This window comes from Microcaecilia unicolor, chromosome 11, assembly GCF_901765095.1.
Source record: "Microcaecilia unicolor chromosome 11, aMicUni1.1, whole genome shotgun sequence".
NCBI lineage: Eukaryota > Metazoa > Chordata > Amphibia > Gymnophiona > Siphonopidae > Microcaecilia > Microcaecilia unicolor.
This window is the reverse complement of record NC_044041.1, coordinates 114,848,885-114,867,747: the sequence shown is the minus strand read 5'-3', so window position 1 is coordinate 114,867,747 and position 18,863 is coordinate 114,848,885. Positions and strand designations below refer to the sequence as shown.

The 18,863-nt window shown below is 46.3% G+C and overlaps 1 protein-coding gene and 1 pseudogene across 1 annotated transcript in view; one reads left to right on the top strand and one right to left on the bottom strand.

The window, feature by feature from the left end:
- Window positions 1-18,863, bottom strand: part of MACROD1 (mono-ADP ribosylhydrolase 1) — a gene marked incomplete in the record, with an annotated part of 1,234,860 nt that overhangs the window by 725,250 nt on the left and 490,747 nt on the right.
- Window positions 18,083-18,152, top strand: LOC115481290 (annotated as a pseudogene).

The following is an 18,863-nucleotide window of genomic DNA, read 5'->3' as shown; positions in this document are numbered from 1 at the left end:
TTTCTTTGAATCCCCCCCTCCCTCACTTGTTATATACTCAGGGTGACAGCAGATGCAGGCAGGGAGGAGGCAGGTTTAATGCTGCCGCTGGCAGCCTCAGTCTCTATATGCTTTAATTGTCAGTGTTTACACACACACACACTTAGAAGTCATTAAATCCTGCATGCATTAAGCAGATGTGCTGAGATTTTCACTTTGGATTTTTTTAGCACTTGGTACATCAGTAAATAACAGAATGTATAAACAGAGCTCTAGCTTCAGTCTGAGACAGTGAAATTTCATTTCTGACATCCCTGTATCTCAAGGAGTATAAGCTTTCTCTTTGTATGAATATGTTGGGGCAAACCCAGTGCTTTTTTTGTGCCAGTACGCGCCGGTATGGCGTACCGGCATCTTTTTTTTAGGTCCGAAGTTGTGCTGGAGCCGGCTCTCCTCCCTCCCCAGAGCTAGCCTGGAGTCCCTCCGCGCCGCCACCCTTCTGCCACCCGACCTGGCCGGCACCTGACCCAGCATTTTTAAAAAATCTACAAGCGGCGTTGCGGTGCCTCGTGTCTGAGTAAAAGAAGAAAAATCGCTTCGTCGGCCGGCCTTCCCTCACTGTGTCCCGCCCTTGCGGAAGTTACATCAGAGGGTGGGATACAGTGAGGAAAGGCCGGCCGACGAAGCGATTTTTTCTTCTTTTACTCAGATACGAGGCACCGCTCCGCCACTTCGTAGTTTTTAAAAAATGCTGGGTCAGGTGCCGGCCGGGTCGGGTGGCAGAAGAGGGTCATCTGGCGGCAGGTGGGGACTGGGTCGGGGAGGGGGGGGGCTCAGACGGGAGGGGGGCTCAGATGGCTGGAGGGAGGGGGAGCAGGGGAACGAGGAGAGTCGCTGGACATGGGTGGAGGGCAGGGGGGACAGTGCTGGACATGGGTGGAGGGCAGGGGAGGGGGGTTTCTGGACATAGGTGGAGGGCAGGGGAACAGGAGGGTCACGACATGGGTGGATGGAGGGGAGGGGGTTTCTGGACATAGGTGGATGGCAGGGGAGGGCAGGGAGGACAGGAGGGTTGCTGGACATGGGTGGATGGCAGGGGAGGGGGGTTTCTGGACATGGGTGGATGGCAGAGGAGGGCAGGGGGACAGGAGGGTCACTGGATGGGTGGATGGAGGGGAGGGGGGGTTTTGGACATAGATGGATGGCAGGGGAGGGCAGGGGGGACAGGAGGGTTGCTGGACATGGGTGGATGGAGGGGAGGGGGTTTCCGGACATAGGTGGATGGCAGGGGAGGGCAGGGAGGACAGGAGGGTTGCTGGACATGGGTGGAGGGCAGGGGAGGGGGGTTTCTGGACACATGTGGATGGCAGGGGAGGGCAGGGGGGACAGGAAGGTCGCTGGACATGGGTGGATGGAGGGGGGCAGAGGGCAGAGGAGGGTTGCTTGCTGGACATGGGTGGATGGAGGGAAGGGCAGGGGAGAGGAAGGTTGCTGGACATGGGTGGATGGAGGAGAGGGAAGGGAGAGAGAAGAAATGCTGGACATGGGTGGATGGAGGGCAGGGGAGAGAGGAGGGTTGCTGGACATGGGTGGATGGAGGGGAGAGGAGGGCTGCTAGACATGAGTGGATGGAGGAGAGAGAAGAAATGCTGGGCATGGATGGAGGGGAGGGAAGAGAGAGGAAGGAGATGAGATGAGGTAAAAGGAAGAGAGGAGAAAAACTGCACATGGATGGAGAAAATAGGCAGAAGCTGGATCCACTGGACAGTCAAGTCTGTGGAGGACCCAGCTTTTAAGTTATGGATATAGAGCAATAAATGAAGAAGAAAGGAGGAAAATAAAGAAATAAATGGAAAGGAAGCCCTGGAAACGGAGTTAAGAGGACAGATAGCAGCAGAATCAGATACTGGGCCAGCATGATCAGAAAAAGAAAGTCACCAGACAACAAAGGTAGAAAAAATCATTTTATTTTCATTTTAGTGTCTGGAATATGTCCAATTTGAGAATTTACATCTGCTGTCTTATTTTGCACTGGGTATACTGGAGCTGTAACAGCTTACAGAAATTATTTATAATGAAAAAAAAAATCGCATTATTTTTTTCTCCTATACTAGTATAATATTTTCAATGATGTCTGTTTATATGAGCTATGGCTGGTATAAGGGGTGTGGCTACTGTGGGTGTGGCTATAATAGGGGTGGAGTCATATGTGGTGACTCCGCCCAGAGTGAGTACCGGCACCTTTTTTTCTACAAAAAAAGCACTGGGCAAACCTAAGGTGCATTTTTGGTGTTGGTTACTGACCAATTGTCTTGCCTATCACATTATTTATGTTTAATTCATTTTTATTAATCATCAATGTCCAAACACTTGAAGTGCCACAGTAAAACATAATCATGAGGAACATTAAACACAAGAATTCGGCAACCTAACCATTTGCATCACTTTTCTATGTTCCACATATGCATGTAACAACCAACATGACTTCTAAGCTGTATCATAAGTTATTTTTCACTAGTTTCCAATTCCCATCTGTCCCTCCCCACATTACATTATTTATATTTTTAACACAATTTGTAACTCACTCCACTACTAGAGTACTGAAAGGGATCCCTTTTACTAAGCCACATCAAGTGCAAAGTGCTTAACGCGGGGAAAAAAGGCTTACCGGGGCTTACTGCATAACGTTCTAGAGTATTTTGCAGGAATTTGCCTGTCAGTGTGTGCTAATCATGTGCTTATCTCTTTTTGTTATTTTTTTTGAGAGAGGGCGTGCTATGGGCATGGAAGTGTTATCCTGCTGCGTGTTCGCATTAGCGCATACTAACTGGATAACACAGACTAAGGGCTTCTTTTACAGAGCCACACTAGTGATGTTCTTTCACGGCAAATGAGAGGAAGCTCATTCAGTTCCTATGGGTTTCCTCTCATTTACCGCACAGAAATCGCTAGCGCAGCAAGAGCAGTTACTGCCTCTTAAATAGGAGGTGGAAAGGGAAATGGGACTTGATATACCGCCTTTCTGAGGTTTTTGCAACTACATTCAAAGTGGATTACATATAGTCAGGTATTTATTTTGTACCAGGGGCAATAGAGGGTTAAGTGACTTGCCCAGAGTCACAAGGAGCTGCAGTGGAAATCAAACTCAGTTCCCCAAGATCAAAGTCCACTGCACTAACCACTAGGCTTCTTTGTTAATCTTTTTGCAGGTCTGGTGCGCTGACGGAAAAAATTAACTTGGGACTTGCAAAAAGGAAAAAGTGCTATTTTTAGGCCACATTAGAAATGGGCTTAGCATGTGGGAAAGACCCACATTTAAACACATTAAGCCCCTTTCTTAACACTTTTTAGTAAAACTGCCCCAAAGTGAGGTACAGAAGGCAGCAAGGCAATTGTAAACAAAACACAATCAATACATAGAAACTCAGATAATAAATAAAAGCAAAACAAAAAAAACCCTCCATTTGCAGCACAGCAAGATACATAACAAATTGGGGGAAAGACCAACTATGTCAGATAAAAAGAAGTACAACACACAAAGGGGCCACAGTATCAAGCCACAGTAAAAAGTGGACTGCGGTAGTGTTGGCGCATAGGACTGCTGTGCGCCAGACCACTTTTTACCTGGTGGGGAAAAGGCATATTTGTTTGAGTTGTTAATGGTCATGCACTAATATCAAAATTAGCATGTTTCCATTTACTGCCTGAGTCTTTTCTGCCACCTATTTAGTAGGCGGCAATGTGCCATGCTACCTGATTACTGCTGGGAATACCTACTCCCTGTCCCCTGTGCTAGAAAATAAAAATGATTTTCTAGCACAGGAAATGGCACGCGGCACTCAGAACTACTGCCAGGTGCCTGGGCGTAGTGCTGTTTGTTCTCATTCTACATGATAACCTCCCTTTAGAACACTGTATGAAAGAAGTCCACTATGTTGGCCATTAACTATTCTAGGGCTGGCCCAGAGATTGCACCAGTCATGCTTTGCAGAGCTGTCTCTCACTGTTAATCCAATGCATGCAGGGCCACCAAGAGACATAGCCGGGCCAAAACTGGACCACCGCAAGCTGCTCCCTCCCCCACTCGCACCACTGCTCTCGTCCATCCCCTTACCTTCTGTCTTTGCCTACAAGGGGGGGGGGGGGGCGGCAAGCTGCTTCCTGCATGCCTGCTCCTATGGTCTGTCCTCTCCTGCTCCTGTCCGTGTCGGGAGTCAGAACCCGGATGATTGCATTAACGCGATATTGCGCTAATTGAATCATCCAGGTCTTGGGGGGAGCAGGGGAGTTGAGACCTGCAAGGCCCAGCCCCCCCCCCCCCCCTTGGAGGCCAGGCCCTGGGAATTTTACTCCCCCCCCCCCCCCAGGCAGCACTGAATGCATGTTTTTGAGATGGCAGAAGTAGTGAGAATAGTGCAAGAATTAGGAAGAAGCAGATCCAAGTTCTCCATTTTCTCCCACTTCATCTATATCAACTGCATTGGGGCATCTGTATCTGCTCTTGCTGGGTTTTCAGCTTGAGATGATAACAGGACTACGGGATTCCCTTGCCTCATCCACCACCCCTCCTGCTGATGCTTTATCACTATCATGTAACCCAAAATCCTTCTGTAATACCAAATGTCTATTCTCTTCTTATTTCCACTATTCACGATGTATTGTAAGTCACATTGAGCCTGCAAAGAGGTGGGAAAATGCAGGATACAAATGCAACAAATAAATAATAATAATAATAAAAGCACTATTTGCCCTGGTATCTTCTGTCTAGGGCTGCTAACTGGCTTCAGGTTTTCAGAACTTGTTGGTTCAGTCCTGCTTCATCCCAGCTCTCTTACTTTGCATGATGAGACGTATACTTATGATTTTCCACAAAAAATGTAGCCAGTTGGCAAGATTCTCAGATGGAAAATGGGACCAAGAAGGGAGAGGCAGTGGCATAAATGTATCACGTTGGCACCACTGGCCCCATTATATCAAGCTCAAGGGGAGGGAGTCCACCTTACAGCTCCCTGTGGGGCTGCTAACAGTACAATTAAGCTGCCGATAAAAAAATGTAATCAAGTAATAATACACTTCACTTTGTTTAATTAGCGTTCTGTCAAGTGAATGAATATTTAAGATGAGCAGCATAGAGTGAGTGCCAGGACCAGCCCAGCGGGCAGACCAGAGAATGAGACTGATCTGGCAGGGAGGAGGAAGCTACATTTCAATTAAAGTGGCAGTTCCTCCCCCCCCCCCCCCCCCCCCCCACTCATCTACAAAGTAAGTCAGAGCTGGGCCCAGTGCTGACAAAGGAGATCAGCACAAGGCAAAAAACAACTGAGAGGATGCAAAAATCATTTGTACTACTGGGGAGGGGCAGTGTACTAATGGAGGGGAGGGCTATTAGCTTGCCTATTTAACATGGATGGGAAATAGTGTTAAGGTTTTGGAAAACATTATTTAAAACACACTGTGTGAGAAGTGTAAAGTGACTTCATTAGCCTTGGCAGCTGTAGTTCACACACACTAAAACCCCTCAGCTTTCCTGTTTTTTACAGCCATAGTAATAAAAGCAATTCTTATTCCTTCAACCTGGAGTAATCCTCTGCTGGGAACTCTTAAAAAAAGTGATTACCATTCACTGTTTCAAACTATCAAGTGGCTTTTTTTCCTATTATGGGCTGTGTAGTTGGGAGTCAGAAGAGTTCTGGAACAGTGGATGTCCTGTGGCTGAGATCCAAGGAAGCCAAGGTTCAAATCCCGCTGATACTGGATGCCAGGGTTGAAATTCTACTGACACTTCTTGTGATCTTGGGCAAGTCACCCCTCCACTGCCACAGATACAAATTTAAGGGTCTTTTTATTAAGCTGCAATAAGAAATGACCTTAGGGCACCCTTACATTGTTCTTTCCCGTGAGCTAAGCCCATTTTAACAATAGCTGTAAAAAGCAAAGTTATTCACCTGTAGCAGATGTTCTCTGAGGACAGCAGGCCAAATATTTTCACAGCTGAGTGACATCATCCGATTGAGCCTGGTGTGGATGCTGACTAGTGAGATCAAGAACTTTCTAGTAGTGTCCCAATGAGCATGCACTGGTTCCTTTCCACCTGGCACGCAAGCGCGGGTCCTTCAGTCCTTCTGATTAGCTAAAGAAGACAACTCCAACGGGAGGTGGGTGGCTTTATGAGAATACTTGGCCTCCTGTCCTTAGAGAACACCTGCCACAGGTGAGTAACTTTGCTTTCTCCGAAGACAAGCAGGCTGTCGTATTCTCACAGCTGGGAATCCATAGCTACCAGGCTCACTGAAAACAACAATGCTAGGACAATTGGGATTTGAAACGTCGAGGTCTGTTATTCAATCAACCTGAAACAATTTGTATACTAGTTGTGGAGTTGCAACTTGGAACAGAAGAAAACTGGCCCTAAGAGGGTGGAGTTACCAAACAAATTCTGCAGGACTGCTTTCCTGAACTGGCTGTCTCGTTGGGTATCCTGCTCAAGGCAGTAATGAGATGTGAATGTGTGGACTGATGACCACATCACAACTTTGAAAATCTCCTCTATGGAGGCTGACCTCAAGTGGGGTACTGACATAGCCATGGCTCTGACATTATGAGCCTAGCCTGGGCATAAGTAAAGGAGAGGCAATCTGCTAGCGAATTGGAAAAATGTGTGATAGCCAATGGCTACTGTTTGGGTCAAAAGAAACAAAAAGTTGGGTGGACAGTCTATGGACTATACTCTGCGCCAGATAGAAGGCTACGGCTCACTTGCAATCCAAGGTATGCAGTACAATCTTGCCAGGATGGACAGTTCTTTAGGGAAAGATGTTGCTAAAACATATGTAACTGACTCCAATATACTAGTATTAGGAGACATCAACCTTCACCTAGAAGACCCAAACTCTACCTACACACGAGAATGTAAGGAATTCCTCCACTTATGGGATCTCAAGTGGCCACATATGCAAGCAACACACGTCAAAGGGCACACACTTGACCTCATCTCGCATAAACTTTCAACTGACCAGAACCTAATAATAACAGATATTAAATGGACAGAAACACCATGGACAGATCACTACAAACTAAACCTATCCCTAAACTGGCGGAAAAAGGTTTCATACTGTACACAAAAGCACACAATCTACAGCATAAGAGGTCAAGTAGACACGAAAACATTCTGGCAACAGATATACAATAACGAATGGACAGCACAAATGGACTCCATACACTACCTCATAGAATGGGATAAAAGGTACAAAAACATACTAGATGAAATAGCACCCTTACAAACAAGAACCTCTCGTAAGCATAACTCGATACCATGGTTCAACGATGAACTGAAAAAGCTAAAAACGCAAGCCAGGAAACTTGAACAAGCATGGAAAAAAACAAAAGATGAACATACCCAAAGAAAATACAAATACGCTATAAGACAGACCAAAAGATCATACTATAAAACTAAAATAGGGACAGATTACAAAGACTCGAAGAAATTGTACCAACTCGTGAACAAACTCCTAGACACCACCTTGGTCACTACAACAAATACAGACATCCCATCCGCAGACAAACTTGCTAAGTACTTCAATGAAAAAATTGTAAACCTACGCAACACACTACCTCAGGACAACACCGATATCGACAACTTCCTTAATGAGTTGGACCCAAGTTTGGAGAATACCCAGCTGATCGAATCTGGTCAAACTTCGCTCTCCTCACTGTCGAAACAGTCACCCAGGCGATTAGAAGGTTCACCAACACTCACTGTAAACTAGATACCTGTCCCAGCTACCTAATAAAATCTGCCCCTGACCGCTTCATAGCAGACCTCACATTCCTCCTAAATTACATTCTTCAGCAAGGCCTCTTCCCTAAGGAAAATGGCAATATCCTATTCACCCCAATACCAAAAGATACCAAGAAAAAAACAAATAAAATCACTAACTACTGTCCAGTTGCATCTATCCCGCTGGTAATCAAACTGATGGAAAGCAGGGTAACCAAACAACTTACTGATTATATGGAGGAGTAGCCTAGTGGTTAGTGCAGCGGACTTTGATCCTGGGGAACTGGGTTCGATTCCCACTGCAGCTCCTTGTGACTGTGGGCAAGTCACTTAACCCTCCATTGCCCCAGGTACAAAATAAGTACCTGTATATATGTAAACCGCTTTGAATGCAGTTGCAAAATACCACAGAAAGGCGGTATATCAAGTCCCATTTCCCTTTCCTTATAAACAAATTCTCAATATTACACAAATCACAATCAGGATTCCGCCCCCTCCACAGCACTGAAACAGTACTAATTACTCTCCTAGCCAAATTCAAGCAGGAAATAGCAACAGGCAAAAGCATCCTTCTCCTCCAATTCGACATGTCTAGTGCATTCAACATGGTAAACCATAATATACTACTAAGACTACTAGATTACTCAGAAGATCTTGCGGGCTACACCCATATTGAGAGACCACGTGTGTGGTTGCAAAACCCTGCTCAGACTGTCCACCAGGCAGTTGTCCTTTCCCGGGAGGTATGTGGCCCGGAGGTCCATCCCATGAAAGAGGGTCCACTAACACATCCCCACTGCTTCCAGACACAAGGGGTAGGATCTCGTACCCCCCTGCTTATTTACATAAAACATTGCAAATTGGTTGTGTGATTGGATGCAAATAATTTGGTTTTGCAGTCAATCTCTGAAAGCCTTTAGAGCATTCCAAATCGCCCTGAGCTTGAGGAGATTGATATGGAGATTTGTTTCCTGAGCAGACCAAGTCCCCTGGGTGTGAAGCCCAACAGTGCACCGGGGTGGCTTGGGGTGTGTGCCGAGAGGGCACCCTGCAGCTTGGGGGAGGGGAAGCAAAGTTCGGATCGCCATGCATTTCAGCGGGGACCCCACAAGATCTGGGTCCATCCCCACAGACCTGGAGAGGATCCCCATGGGAATCCCTCCATCCCCGCTCCCGTGCAGCTGTCTGTTCTCTACCCCATAAATTACTAAGGCTTTTCTATTTACATATCTTATCAAAAGACAATGAACTAATGTTGCTGTCTCAACATAACCAATACTCTAGACTAGCTTCATGACAAACACACATATTCCTAATATGTTAAAATGTTATAATTATCTGACTGTATTATATTTTTGATATTTTTTCTTGAATGTGAGCCACATTGAACCTGAGTTTGTTCAGGATAATGTGGGATACAAATGTCAATAATAATAATAATAATAACAACAATAATAATAATAATAATAATCTGTGTGAGCTCCCCATCCTCGGTTGAATGCATCCATTATTAGCACCTTCTGAGGAAATGGAATTTGGAATGGTAGCTCCACAGTCAAATTTGTCCAAATTGTCCACCAGAGAAGGGCAGAAGTCAACTCTGGAGGAATCTGGATAATATCCGCTAGGTTTCCAGCTGCCTGAGACCACTGGGAACCTAGAGTCCACTTGGCTTCTCAAATGAGGGCATGAAATGCAAGTGGCATGCACTGTTTAGGCCATGTGGCCTATCAGTCTTAACATTTGCCAAGCTGTGACCTGCTCGCTGCTTCGGACTTGTGAGGAGAGTGTTGATAAGGTCTCTGTTCTCATTTGTGGAAGAAAAGCCTGAGCCTGCAATGTATCTAGCAGGGCTCCTACGTATTTCAATCGCTGGATTGGGAAAAGGTGGGACTTGCGGTAGTTTAAGATGTACCCTAGTAACTCCAACACCCGAATAGTTAGGCGCTTTGACTCTGATGCTCTTGAACAGCCAATCATCCAGATAGAGAAACACATATACTCCCAGCCTGCGTAGATACACCGCTATTACTGCTACACATTTGGTGAATACACTGGGAACTGACGTGAGATCAAATGGCAGCACATGATACTGGTAATGGTGTTTCCCTATTCAAAAACTGAGATATTTCCTGTAACTGGGAAATATCGAAATGTGGGTATAGGCATCCTTTAAATCCAGCGAGCATAGCCAATCATTTTCTTGAATCATGGGGTGAAGGGTACCCAGGGAACTCATCCTAAACTTTTCTTTGACCGGGAATGTGTTCAAGGCTTTTAGGTCTAAGGTGGGATGAAATCCCCCTGTTTTCTTGGGCACAAGGAAATACCTGGAATAGAATCCCTTTACCTCTTCCCCTGGTGGCAAGGGTTCAATCGCACTGGCCTGTGGAAGGGCGGAGTTTTCCTCTACAAGCACTTGCTTGCAGGGCTGCAGAGCCGGGCCTGGGGCAGTGCCATCGCAGCTGCCACCCCCCACTCGGACTGCCGCCCCCTGCCTCCTTACCTTCCTGTGTCTGCTCTTCCCTCAGTCTGTCTTCTCCTGCTCCAGTGTACCGGGACCCAGGTTATTGCATTAATGCAATCACCGGGTCCCGACAGACAGGAGCAGGAAAGAGACAGACCGAGGGAGCAGAACCTTCTGCCTGCCTCTTAAAGCCTTGCTGGCATTGGGCCCCCTTTGAAGGCCAGGCCTGGGGAATCTTGTCCCCCCCGCCCACTCCCCATCTCGGTGGCCCTGCCTGCTTGTGCTGAGAGTTGATTGATGACAATTTGGTGGTCTTTGGTGCCAATACAAGGCGTAACTGAGACGGAATATTTGAAGAACCCACTGGTTGGAGATTATTAAGAGCCACCTGTGACAGAAAAAAAATGTATCCTCCTCCCTACTGGTAGGTCATCAGGATTGCTAACTTTTGAGTGCAGCTATGCTCTCTTGGAACCAGTCAAAAGCTCATCACTTGCTTCGACTGGGGCACTGGCTGGGGCATCTGAGGATGGGATTGACAAGGATGAGAAAGCTGGGCCTGGGGATGCTGGACAGAGTGGGATGGTGGTGGGAACCTATGCCTTTGAGAGTAGTAGGTTCATCATCTAGGCCCACTCAAAAACCTCTGTGAGGATCAAGATGCAGCTGGAGGTTGCTAGAGTTTGGATGGTGTTCATATGTTTCTTTATGAGGTCGGTGACCTCCTCCACCTTATTTCCAAGCAAGTTGTCACCTCCCCTGCCAACCTCTCCTGAGCTGCTGGTTCTAGTTCAGAGACATGCAGCTGTGAGAGTCTGCACATTCCCACACCCATAGTGGAGAATCTGTAAGCTATATCAAGAGTCATACGCGCCCCTGGCCAGATATTTCCTACACTCCAGCTGCTTACTGGCCAGTGACATCTCTAGACAGAACTCTTTGGGGTGGCAACGGGGGGGGGGGGGGGGGGGGGGGGGGGGGGGGGAGCAAGCCAAACTGACATTTCCGCACAGCATACCCCTCTTCTTTTCTTCCTCCCCCTTTAAATTACCAATATAAGACACTGTGGCCTTCTATACATAAAGAAACTCTCCCCACAGCCAGTTCTAGCTACCCATTAAAAAAAACAAGCACAATTATAACTAATACCCCCCCCCCCCCCCTCAATCATTCAACAAATTCTTATTTGTGGGAGAGAAGCCTGGATTCTCTACAGGATTGGAGAGAATCTCAATAGAAACCTTGACCTCCATTTTTGTATCACGAACACAATATTCCCCAACAATGGATCTATACCCCTTATAACACACCATAAAAAACATATTCAAACTGATTATCACTTCAGGAACAGCACATGCTTCTTCCACTGGCAGACACTTTGTTTAAAGCAGACAATTGTTGTTTGTATGGTAACTACAGGATGTGGAAACCACTAGTCCTGAGCATTTTTATTTTTGGGCGATAAGGGCCGCCTTTAACATAGTAACATAGTAGATGACGGCAGAAAAAGACCTGCATGGTCCATCCAGTCTGCCCAACAAGATAAACTCATATGTGTATACCTTACCTTGATTTGTACCTGCCTTTTTCAGGGCACAGACCGTACAAGTCTGCCCAGCAGTATTTCCCACCTCCCAACCACCAGTCCCACCTCCCATCAACGGCTCTGGCACGGACCGTATAAGTCTGCCCTCCACTATCCTCGCCTCCCAACCACCAACCTCTCTTCCCCCACCTGCTCCGCCACCCAATTTCGGCTAAGCTTCTGAGGATCCATTCCTACTGCACAGGATTCCTTTATGCATATCCCACGCATGTTTGAATTCCGTTACCGTTTTCATCTCCACCACCTCCCGCGGGAGGACATTCCAAGCATCCACCACCCTCTCTGTGAAAAAATACTTCCTGACATCTTTTTTGAGTCTGCCCCCCTTCAATCTCATTTCATGTCCTCTCGTTCTACTGCCTTCCCATCTCCGGAAAAGATTTTTTTGCGGATTAATACCTTTCAAGTATTTGAACGTCTGTATCATATCACCCCTGTTCCTCCTTTCCTCCAGGGTATACATGTTCAGGTCAGCAAGTCTTTGTTCATACGTCTTGGAGTGCAAATCCCATACCATTCGCGTAGCTTTTCTTTGCACCGCTTCCATTTTTTTAACATCCTTCGCAAGGTACAGCCTCCAAAACTGAACACAATACTCCAGGTGGGGCCTCACCAACGACTTGTACAGGGGCATCAATACTTCCTTTCTTCTGCTGATCACACCTCTCTCTATACAGCCTAGCAACCTTCTTGCTACGGCCACCGCCTTGTCACACTGTTTCGTCGCCTTCAGATCCTCGGATACTATCACCCCAAGATCCCTCTCCCCCTCAGTACCTATCAGACTCTCACCGCCTAAGTCTCTCGTGGGTTTCTACTCCCTAAATGCATCACTTTGCATTTCTTCGCATTGAATTTTAATGTTACTATGTTTACTATGTTACTATGGTCTCCTGTTTGTGTTATATGCTTTCAAAAAGGGCCAGACACTTTGCAAGGTAACACAAGACCTTCACAAAGACACTCAAAATCTATATAGGAAACTTATCACACCATAATAGCCCTAACCCACCTATGAAAAGACAATGCTATAAATATTACACTGGGCCCTACAGCACCAATATATCTGCTACTGGGAACTTAGAACAAGCTGGACTGTTACAGATTCCTACATAGATATTATTACATGCTTGCAGAATCCTTCATCTCAGCTGCATATGCAGAACATGTTACAAAATAGGGAAACCACAAAAAAAAAATCTTATTTTCTTACCTGAGCATTTCATTTTACAAATTGGGCTGCTCCCAGTATCTCTTCCACTTTCCACATATCGGTCTTTTCCATGTTGGCCTTTTCCATGTCTTCTTTCTCCACTTCTCTTCTTCTCTTCCATCTCTACATCTGTCTAGCACTAATCTTCTCCCGGTGCTGGCGCTTCTTGGGTATTGGCATTCCTGGCATCGTGTGTAGAGGTGAACTGATGCTTATGCTTCTTGAGTTTCTCCCGATGCACAGCATCACAGTCCTTCGGTGCCAACGAGGATGATGTCGAACCCTCGGTGTCTGGTCCAATGCTGACCAGTTCCAAGATCTACTCTCAAAGTCCCATGTCGAGAGATGAACACCTCCTCAATGCCAGTGCACTCCCAGTGGATGCTGAAGTCTTGGCAGCCATTGAGGTTGGTGCTTATGGTGATGATGGCGATGTATCGGCCTTCGAGGAGCCTAAAAGCTTCTCCTGATGAACTGTCACATCTTCTGTGTCCTCAACTGCCTGAGCTAAGCTCACGGCCATGTCTAAGGCACCTAATGCACCAGTTGTGTGGGTCCATCACGAAAATCACCTGATTACCTTGGACACACCTTTTGAAGCCACTGGAGATTTTTTGGACATTAAAAAAGAATTACGGCCAAATTAAACTCCTCGATTTTGAACTGGAAAAAGGGATAATGTTCAAATTGAGATTGGGGCTCCAGCCTAAATGGGCCTAGCAATATGCGAAAAGTAAAGGAAACTTTAAGGGCCAAAAAAACTAAAAGAAATTAAAGGGAAACTGAAGAAAAAGCATAAATAAAGGAACAATTATCTGAATGGATTCGGAAAAAAAACCCTGTATGGGAAGGTATAGTAACATATATAGTAACACAGTAAATGACAGCAGATAAAGACCTGTATGGTCCATCCAGTCTGCCCAACAAGATAAACTCATTTTACATGGTATGTGATTCTTTATATGTATACCCGAGTTTGATTTGTCCTTGCCAATCTCAGGGCGCAAACCCTAGAAGTCTGCCCAGCACTCTTCTTGTACTAAGTTCTGAAGCTAACGTTGAAGTCCTTTAAAATTTACACTCCAGCCCATCCCTATCTATTCAGCCACAATCAGGGCGTAGACTGTAGAAGTCTGGCTAGCACCGGTTTTGTTTCCCAATTACTGGCGTCGCCACCTAATCTCCGCTAAGATTCCGTGGATCCATTCCTTCAAAACAGGATTCATTTGTGTTTATCCCACGCATGTTTGAATTCCATTACTGTTTTCATCTCCACCACCTCCTGCGGGAGGGCATTCCATATATTCACCACTCTTCTCTGTGAAAAAATACTTCCTGACACTATTAAAAAAACACAAAATGCACTGTGAAGAGAACGTGATGATACGTCCTCCCTGCTCCATGGAAAAATTAAGATTGAAGGACCTGCGCTCATGCATTGGATTATTCTTCACAATGTGTGTCACTTTGCATTTGTCTACATTCAATTTCATCTGCTATTAGGATGCCCAGTCTTCCAGTTTCCTAAGGTCTTCTTGCAATTTTTCACAGTCCACATGTGTTTTAACAACTTTGAATAGTTTTGTGTCATCTGCAAATTTAATCACCTCACTGATCGTTCTGATTTCCAGATCATACGTTAGTATGTTAAATAGCACCAGTTCCAGTACAGATCCCTGCAGCAGTCCACTATTCAACCTCCTCCATTGAGAGAAATGGCCATTTAACCCTACCGTTTTCTGTCCAACTCTTGGCAGTAAAAGGTTGTGGTCTTCAAATCTATCTGGCTAATAGTTGTTAATGTTATTATCAACCCCTAAGTTGATAAAAGATGAATGATTAGTGTCTATATGATTGTAAGCATGTATAGATTTTTTTTTTTTTTTGGGGGGGTGGGGAGATAATTTTATAGGAGATCATTGAGAGCAATTCTCATATACATATGCAGGGTAATTCTGTAACATGGCTCCAAGTTTAAGAGAGTAAGCAGGTACCTATTTCAAGCTTTCATTTCTTTATAGAATAGAGGCACTAGTGGCTGCTGGGGTGGGTCCTGGAGGATTCAACACCACTGGGGCTGCAGTATGCATCACCATCAGCTGTGCACACACCCCCTGAAGGGTTCTCATCAGTTGTTGTAACTGAGCCTGCTTTTGTTGGACCACCTGGGCTAGATCCCGGAGGAATTGAAGTGGTGGCTTGTCAGCTGAGCTCATGGGTTCAGCAAACTGTCACAGTTTGGAAAGGTGAGTCCTTGGACTGTGACGAGGTTAGCTCTACCTGTGCGGAGTAAGCGCCATGCAGTCTCTCGTCAATGGTCACTGATGGGACCGTCTGGCAGAGTCCGGAAGTTGGAGAAGTCAGGACTTAACTAGGACAGGCAGTAGCGTAGGACTAGGCAGTGCCTAGCCTACTGGCTTGAACATGACAGGGTTTGTCTAGAGGTTGGCTCTTAAGACATCCCCTAGGAGCTGGCCCTTAAAAGAGCCCTTTGGTCTGACCTGATTAAGTTGAGGCTAGGGAGTAGCTGGAACAGCAAGGCTGGAAATAGGAACAAATAGGGCTGGAAGCAGGAACTGGCTAGGCAATGGAGAGGTACAACTCTGGAAGCCTGTTGCCGAAGCATTGGAGGAGTATAGAGCACTTCCTTATATATATCCCTAGCCAGGAAGTGAGGTCATCTGTCAACACCCCATCTAGGGCTATAAAAGAGAAGTGCAGCAACCAGGAAGTAAACACTCACAAGACTCTTAGGCATGGTATTCTGCAGGAGTCTAGCAGCTTCCTGAACCAAGTGAGGGGTGTGACAGTCGTGGCATAGCTAGGATTGAAGAAGCCTTGGGCAGAAAAATTGAGATGGGCCCCCCTATAACACCATAGCACCCATGACAGTGGGAACTGGGGGGGGGGGGGGGAGGGGGAATGAGGATGCACATTTTCCAAAACTGACATATTACAATTAATAAACTCTGGAAAAAAAGTGTTTCTTTTCTGTTTTGTCCTTAAATCTTTCCAGGGTCTCCTGTCCTTTTGACATTTCTTCTCTATGTCCACCATCCATCTTTCTTATGTATCTCTATTTGTTCTGACCACTTTCTCCCTTCTGTGTCTCTGTCACTATCCAACTTATTTTTCGAAAGTGATCGCCGGCCATTTCCCGACATAAAGCGGGAGATGGCCGGCGATTTCGGAAAAGCAGTGAAATCGGTATAATGGAAAGCGGCATTTTTGACAGCATCGCCGCTTTCCCGTCGCTTCGCCGGCGAAAGTTCAAGGGGGCGTGTCGGTAGATTAGTGAAGGCGGGACATGGGCGGGCATGGGCGTGGCTACCAGATGGCCGGCTTTCGCCGATAATGGAAAAAAAAAGCGGTGTTAAGCAGTATTTCGCCGGCTTTACTTGGTCCTTTTATTTTCACGACCAAGCCTCAAAAAGGTGCCCCAACTGACCAAATGACCACTGGAGGGAATCGGAGATGACCTCCCCATACTCCCCCAGTGGTCACCAACCCCCTTCCAAACTAAAAAAATAAAACTAAAAACTTTTTTTGCCAGCCTGTATGCCAGCCTCAAATGCCGTACCCACCTCCATGACAGTAGAATGTGTTGTATCCTCCGACAGCCTTTCCCTGGTTGCGATGTGGTTCTCGGGTGAGTGTGACACCTTTTCTGTTAGGTGCCCTGCAGAGCAGTGGCGTAGCCAGAAGTCAATTTTTGGGTGGGCCAACAGGTTAGATGGGTGGGCACTAGACAGTGGTGTGCTGGTAAATGTTTAACAACAGGCTCTCTCCCCGGTCCACCTCTGCACCCCCCCATCCACCTGTGCACCTCCCCTCAAAATTGCAGAGCTGGCTATAGCCAGGGAGAGAGCCTGGGGGGGGGGGGGGGGGGGGGCAATGCATTACTGTCTCCAGGAAAAAAAATTAAATGATCCCAGGTTCCAATTTAATTCATGTTTAATGTGGGATAAAATGCCATAAATAAGTAAATAAATATAAACTTTTAATGTTGAGCACCTGATTCTCAAAGTGGACATATTCCAAACACTATAATGAAAATAAAATGATTTTTTTCTACCTTTGTTGTCTGGTGACTGTTTTTCTGATCATGCTGGCCCAGTATTTGATTCTGCTGCTAACTGTCCTCTTAACTCCGTTTCCAGGGCTTCCTTTCCATTTATTTCTTTACTTTCCTCCTTTCTTCTTCATTTCTTGCTCTATATCCATAAGTAAAAGCTGGGTCCTCTGCAGACTTGACTGTCTAGTGGATCCAGCTTCTGCCTATTTTTTTCATCCATTTGCAGTTTTTCTCCTCTCTTCCTTTTCCCTCATCTCATCTCCTTCCTCATTCTTCCATTCCCTCCATCCATGTCCAGCATTTCTTCTCTCTCCCTTCCCTCTCTTCCATCCATGTCCAGCAACCCTCCTCTCCCCTGTCCTTCCCTCCATCCATGTCCAGCAACCCTCCTCTCCCCTGCCCTCCCCTTCATACACCCATGTCCAGCAACCTTCCTATCTCCTCTTTCCTCCCCTCCATCCACGCATGTCCAGCAACTCTCCTCTCCCCTCCAGCCATCCATACCTAGCAATTCTTTTCTCTCCCCTGCCCCCCTCTATCCATCCATACCCAGCAATTCTCTTCTCTCTCCCCTTGTCCCCTCCATTCATCCATACCCAGCAATTCTCCTCTCTGCCCTGCCCCTATCCAGCCATACCCAGCAATTCTGTTCTTGCCCCTGCCCCCCTCTATCCATCTATACCCTACCCAGCAATTCTCTTTTCTCCCCTGTCCCCTCCCTCCAGCCATCAGCGATTCTCCTCTCGCCCCTCCCGCTCCCATCCATGTCCTGCGATTCTACCTGCCCGCCCAGAGCCCTCTTCTCCCCCCCAAAAAAATTTACAGTGCAGGCTGAGCTCCGTTCCCGCATCTGCCTCCCTCACTCTCACGGCAGCGCTTCCCAAATGCTGCTCACCACCGCCACGATCGCAGGATCTACCTCCCTCCGTCCCAGCACTCAGCAGCAGCGGTAGCGAATCATACACGCTGCCTCCTTCTAACCCGGAAGCGTCTCCTCTGCCGCTTCCGGGTTAGAAGGAGGCAGCGTGTATGATTCGCTACCGCTGCTGCTGAGTGCTGAGATGGAGGGAGGTAAATCCTGCGATCGTGGCGGCGGTGGGCAGCGTTTGGGAAGCACTGCCGTGCATAGGCGGTCGGTGGCCCAAATGTTTGGGGAGGCTAAAGGGGGCGGGGTTAGGGGTGGGGCCAGGGGTGGAGCTTAAATCCATAATTGTCTGATCACACACAGAAAAAAATAAATAAATAAATGTCACAATTAATACCTTTTATTAAATTTAGATATTAGCTATGTATCATATGTCAAAGAATAAAGTGGTTGCTCAAAGCATATACTAACCACAATTGCTCAACTGCAATACACTATGCACAACTTTGTGCAAAAACACACTCAGAACCTTACTGTACCATAAATATTACACTGGGCAGAACCTAATACACCAATATACCACGCATACGGAAAATGCAGACCGTCAACAATATTGAAATAAGGGATCATAATATCACAATTCTCATGTAGAGCCACAAAACATCCTAATTCATGTTTAATGTGGGATAAAATGTCATAAATAAGTAAATAAACTTTTAATGTTGAACACCTAATTCTCAAAGTGGACATATTCCAAACACTATAATGAAAATAAAATGATCTTTTCTACCTTTGTTGTCTGGTGACTTTGTTTTTCTGATTGTGCTGGCCCAGTATCCGATTCTGCTGCTATCTGTCCTCTTAACTCCGTTTCCAGGGCT